The sequence below is a fragment of the Manis javanica genome, chromosome 16 (assembly GCF_040802235.1).
Source record: "Manis javanica isolate MJ-LG chromosome 16, MJ_LKY, whole genome shotgun sequence".
In the NCBI taxonomy this organism is placed as follows: domain Eukaryota; kingdom Metazoa; phylum Chordata; class Mammalia; order Pholidota; family Manidae; genus Manis; species Manis javanica.
This window is the reverse complement of record NC_133171.1, coordinates 21,165,077-21,171,647: the sequence shown is the minus strand read 5'-3', so window position 1 is coordinate 21,171,647 and position 6,571 is coordinate 21,165,077. Positions and strand designations below refer to the sequence as shown.

The window sequence follows — 6,571 nt, the reverse complement described above, 5'->3', positions numbered from 1 at the left end:
GTGTATAGTACCTTGACTTAAATCCATGAGGAAAATACAAGATTCTCCTCTATTTTTGGTAAACAACTGTATATATGATTTTTCCCTCTGGATTTTACCTGAGAGTAGTCTTATTTATTTATTTATTTACTTTTAAAAATTAAAGATATACAGTCTTATGAAGGTTTCACATTAACAACATTGTGGTTTCCACTTTCACCCATATTATCAAGTCCTCACCCATCCCCCCCCACCATTGCAGTCACTGTCTATCAGTGTAGTAAAGATTCTGTGGACTCATTACTTGTCTTCTGAGAGTAGTCTTTTTAATATTTTATATAAAAGAAGGCAGGTTTGGCACTTTTATACATATGCCATCAATGTTAATAGTTCTTGGGGTTGCAGGAAGATTCATATTCTTTACAGCTCATACATACTTGAGCTGAGCTCGTGCTTTGCCAGCCTCAGATTTCTTCAGTTTATTTTGTGCATCAATTTTTGTAACAGCCTCATTGATGTTGGTATTCAATACCATTCCTCCATCACCATTTCTGCAAGAATATTGTAAACTCTGCCTACAAGGAAAATTAAATCCAGTTCAGAGACATTTTGAAAAATACTTGTCTAAGGTTTCTAACAATACTTGAATTAGATCTAAAATGCCAAGTTCACTCTAAACAGTCCACATGAAGACAAAACATAGGTTGCATAATGTCTGTAAGTCAGTGTGTTGTCAGATTCTCAAATTAATAATCATCCTTCTAGGGAATTACAAACATTTTCATCTCTCTTAGATACCAAATGAAGGTCTCGCTGAAGGTTTGACAGTTGTGCATCTTCACTGCAAATGAGGATGGCCTTGATCATGGCCAGGTGGGCAGGGCCACCTGCGGACAGTGAGGGCATTTAACGAGCTACTCCTTCCCCAGCTTGAGATTTTTGCTTTTCTTTTTGCTTGTTTGTTTATTGTTACCACGGGTTTTGTTTGCTTGCTTATTTTGTAAATTTTCAAATAAATGGAACAGTGGAGATAATGAATGGAAATAGAAGGGAAAGAATGGTTGAAATACCACCTACCCATCACCCAAATTCAACAATTACCAACATTTCCCCCGTCTTGTTCCATGTATTCCTATTTTTTATTTTCCTGGAGCGTTTTAGAGTAAATCTAGAAAGATATCATATTGTCTCACCTGTAAGTGCTTGAGTATATCTCTAACGATAGGAGCTTTTCCTTTTCTTTAACATGCCAATAGTGTCACCTTCATACCTAACAAAATGATTCCTTAATACCATATAATATTTTGGAGTAAACTATTAAAGATTTCCAATAAATTCATGTAATTTTGGTTGAATTTTCTGATATTGTTAATTGGCCTTCTGTAACTCCAGGGGGATAATCCCGGGGAAAAGTACCTTTGAAACCAAAATCAGTGAAAGGGAGAAATAAAGTGGGAGAAACTTGTTTATTTCTTACATGCAGTTGTCCTGTGTCTCTCTCGACACAGCTGCAGAAGGAGAGAACTCTACCCACCCTCTCCAGTCCTGATAAGCCCTCACTCACCCTTGTAATAATTACCTATTAATAGAGATGGACTACTTCTCTCCACCCCTTGGAAACACCTATTGATACGGAGATTCACTAAGGCCAGGTGAGAGATTCTGAAAAAATTATTATTTTACCTACAGATCACCCCTCCAGAAATCTCGCCTTACAATCTACTCATTCCCCATCCTCTGCAATGGCCCCTGGGTGAGAAAACTGGAGCATGGTAACCAGACCAATAACATTCAATAGCAACAGCAATAAAATCATGATGATTTTCAGGCCGAAGGATTCAGCTAAGTTCAAAGTTGTATGCAGATTTAGTCCATAACTCGCCCATTCCACAGGCAGTCAGTAGTTGAACAGGTAAGGAGTTCAGGGCAATCATCACACAGCAGCTGAAGTCAGTTTTAATGACACTAGCATAGGAAAATCTTGTCCATCAGGTAGGACATATGCAAGAGAGTGGTCCTATGATAGGACAGTGGCAGGAATGGGACCTTGTCCTGGTCTAGTGACCAGACTTTCACCCCCCTCCCTGTGGGAGTAACAGATGGGTCAATAAATAGGGCTACGAGAGGTACATGCACTGGCCATAAAGATAAAACAAAACTTCCTGTAAGATGCTCTTACCTCCTGGACATTTTGGGTACACTTCTGTGACCTTTGGGAGCCACTCTGCTGTTACTCCAGGAATACACATGAGGCCAGCTTCCAGGTCTTTGCCCAAAGTGTCAGGAGGGTCAGCCCATGGAACATGTGTCAAAATATCCAGGGCCACGTCTGCTCAACTGTGTCTCCCAGGTTTAATGCAGTAGGGGCTGGCAGCAGATGTTGCTCTGCTATGCATATCCTGGCTTCAATAACTCTTCTTAAGTTTGCACATGCGGTTGTATAGGAGAGTCAGCAATGTGTGTTAGCATATTTACAGGGCTCAAGGCTCCTTTTCAGGGCTTCTCATTCAAACACCATAGCAATGTCCAAAAATGAACTGACCAGCTCCATAGATTATTGCTGTCCAACTTCAGGCCAGATTTCAACAAACCGTTATACCTCTCTATTATGCCTGACCCAGTAGGGTTATATGGTATGTGAAATTTCCACTTTATTCCTAATTTCTGCACCCATTCTTTTATTTGTTTACTTATTTATTTATATATTTTTTATAATGGTATCACTAATATACAATCACACCTCTGCTCCTTTCCATAGTTGTGACCAGAATCAATAAGTTGGCATGTCTGTTCAATGTGGTTTCTAGATTCTCCCTATTATCAAGTCCAACCACATACGCCATTACAGTCACTCTCCATCAGCAGAGTAAGATGCTGTAGAGCCACTACTTGTCTTCTCTGTGCTATACTGCCTTCCCCATGCTCTGCACCCATCCTTATAATGCATGTCTAGTAAAGTAGATGCCACGACGACACTCAGTCACCTGTGGCCGGCCACAGGGTACACTCTAGACCCCTTTTGGCGGTTTGTTCATCTGCATGATATATAGGAAAAGCAACCAAGAGGCCAGTAGCTATGTCCACATAAGTCATGGCATATCCTTCTGATACACCGATATCCTTCTGATATGGGCAGAGGCCCAATATAGTCTATCTGTCACCCGATAAAGGCTATCAGCCCCTTTACTATTACCCCATGTTGCTTCTGGATTTGGTGTAAGTCCCTCTTAGAGCACACAAGGCACTCTTTTAGGGCTCAGCTGACCTCTTCAAAGGTCAATGGCAAGTCCCACTGCAAGCCCACTCAAGGCCTATAGCCCATATTGTCTTTTGCGCCATGTGCAACAAACGCTGCTGTAGCCGTTGGGCCACATCAGAGGCAGGCTTTCCTTCCAGCCAGTGCACCTGGGCCAATGTATCTGCTTCATTATTGCCTGGGGATGCCAAAGGCAAATGGCCAGTCACATGATATATGGCACCTGTGTTAGTCTGACTGGAGGCCCATAGGTCTTGCCACAACTCTTGGTCCAATGGGGCCAGTGATCAACCATCCAGTTGGAAAGGTACCAGATCAGTAGCCACAGGGTCAAGCTCAGTAGATGGCCCAGCTGTCAGTGTAGACAACTATGGGGGAAGTCTCCTGGGTGATCACGAGCCATACTACCTGCAACACAGCCCATTGGCTGTTCTTCCCCTTTCCATCCCCCATCCATATTGTTTCAGTCTTAGGATAGAAAGCCACAGCCCTCCAATTTGGGGACTGCCCACAACTGTAGCCATCTGTACACCAAGGCTTTTCCTTCATGATAAGGACTTTCAGCTACCAATGGCTCCAAAGCAACTTATTCCTGCTTTCCACTGGTATATGTCACAGGTTCCAATAAGCGTTGGAGTTCTCCACTTATGGAGGTACTAGAGAGGATGCTACACTGCTATAAATATGCACCCCATTTGGCCAGTGTAGGCATCTGTGCCATGCTACCCTGTGGCCTTTGTGTCCAGTCTCACACTCACCACGTGGTGGGATAGGTGGTTATTACCTTGGTCAGAGCTGTTCCAGCAATGGACTCCATAGCCCACAAGTGTGGTACACAGCAGCCAGTTGCTTCTCTATCAAGGTGACCTGGACCTCTGCTCCTTTCCATAGTTGTGACCAGAATCAAAGTTGGCATGTCTGTTCAAGGTGCTGCCAAAGACCCCATCCATAACCATATTCAGTTACATGAACATCTAGCTCACAGGGTCATTACACTCAAACTGATGAGTTCATTATACTCAAAGCCTGTACAGCTTTGACTGCCCACTTGGCAGCAGTAAAGGCAGCTGCACTGTCTCATCCCAGTCCCACCTGATGCCCTTTCATACAAACCAGTATAAGGGCTTCTGAATTTGTGTCAAGTGCAGAATAAACACTATCCATTGCCCAAAGACCCAGAAACTCTTGTAATAGTGCCACAGTGGTAGGGGTGGGAAAAGCCTGGACCTTGTCTATGACTGCTTCATGAATAACTTTAGTTTCACCTGACCAGAAAACCCCTAAGAGTTTCACAGACAAACCAGGTCCCTGAACCTTGCTGCTGTTCACAGCCCATCCTTTTTCCTGTAGATGTTGCAACAGTCTAGGAAGTGCCCCTTCTAAATCTGAAAGAGAATCAGATGTGAACATAATATCATCAATGTAGTGATACAACTGCACTAAGTTTTTTTCACGTGGCCAAGTCCTGGGCTATAAGTCCATGACAGATAGTGGGACTGTGGAGTTGTCCCTGTGGAAGGAGTGAATGTCCACTGCTGGCCTTCCTATGTGAAGGAATACTGTATCTGACTTTCCTGTGCTTTGTCAATAGAGAAGAAAGCATTAGCAAGGTCTACTACATAATGGTACATTTCCATATCATGGCTGAGGGTGTCCAGAATGTCTGCTGTAGAGGGGACAGCAGCATGCAAAGGGGGTGTGACTTTATTCAATTCCTTGTAGTCCATGGTCATATGCCAGGAGCCGTCTGGCTTTTTCAATGGCCACCATGGGAAATTAAAAGAACTATGAGTGGGCTTTATAATGGCAGCCTTCTCTAACTCCTGTAGACTTTCTCCAATTTCCTTGTGCCCCACAGGCAATTTATACTGCTTAGCATCTGTCACCTGTCGATGTACAGGCAGAGCTACAGGTGGGTGCTTAGCATGTCCCCTCAGAACTACCTTTGCCACACGTACCCTCAGTCTGAACTCACCTGTAATGGTCTGTAACCACAGGCCCTCCAAAATATCTACCTCCAAAATATATTCAGGGATGGGAGAAATGTATACAGTATACTCCTTTGGGGTAAATGCCCTATTTCAGTGGGATTTGGACTTTCTTTACTCTAATTGCCTTATACCCATAGCCATCTATCACAGCAGGGGTCTGAGAAAACACTCAGGGTTGCCATAAATTAGAGAGTACTCACCTCCTGTGATCTGATAAAGGCCTGGATAGGGAAAGAAAAAACTTGGTGGGAAGCACAATAGGATCTTGCTAGAACTGTGGTACCAATTAAAGCCAGAGCAGCAGTTCCAGTTGCTGAGATCCAGGACACAGAAATCAGAGTCAAAGCTTCATGTCTGCTGTGTCCCTGCAAAACTTCTTGGGGGACAGTACTCAGAATTTGCCTTGACCCTCACCCCACTAGGGGATGATTGGACATTGAAATTTGACTGGGAAGAGGTCAGGGACCCCACCTTGGGGGACATGTTGGGGACCGGAGGCCACATGCAAAATTAGCAATTCATCAATCCCCTGTGAATGTACAAATTCTGGCACTGATGGACATCTGGGTCCTCAAGACCTTCACAGGGTCTTTTGCACATCTCCTTTCAGTTGTAGCCTGTACTTCCTTCCATGTTATTATTTCAACCTCCCCCACATCTGCTAAAGTACGAGTAGCCTCACTTATGGGGTGCCCTAGGTGGGGGGCAAGAGTGTTCACTAGGGACCCAAAGAGAGATGTGGGAGCTGTGTGCCACACCACATCGCTCACTCCTATGGTGAACAACTTCTCATTGGGGCCTTGGGAGCCCATATTAGAGATGATATTTTTCATGCCCAATTCCCACACACCTATTAGAGCTCTACATGCATTTCCTACCCGGTTGGTAAATATGCTAAATCACCCTGATTAGGCCAAACTGCCCTGATGGCAAATGTCAGCCAATGCAGAAGCACCTGATTCCCTGAGGTATGATGGGCACTTTGCAACTGCTGCCGGAGGAAATGGTGAGTCATCAGGAAAGCCAGTCTACTAATTTCAGAACCTGACATAACAATGTTCTCTACCCCCATATCCCAGAGACGCAGAAGCCATGTAGGCAGAGGTTCCAATGGCTTCTGCTGAAACTGGATGCTGATGTCCACCAGCTAATCCTGGATATAGCGGCGAAGCATGGAGTGCTCCACAATCTGGGGAGGGGGTGGCTCCTCCCCCTGAGGAGCCTGTGTTTGTTTGTTGCATTTTTACTTTTTAAATTACAACACCTCGGGCCTTTAATACAGGAAGGGCTGGTGCCTCGGGCAGTGGCCTCAGCAACAGATCAGCCCTTGGCTACATCCCCTTAT

General features: G+C 44.3%; 1 pseudogene; it reads right to left on the bottom strand.

Moving 5' to 3' along the window:
- Positions 1-313: 313 nt before the first annotated feature.
- LOC108387261 (AP-3 complex subunit sigma-1 pseudogene) lies at positions 314-885 on the bottom strand (annotated as a pseudogene).
- Positions 886-6,571: the final 5,686 nt, after the last annotated feature.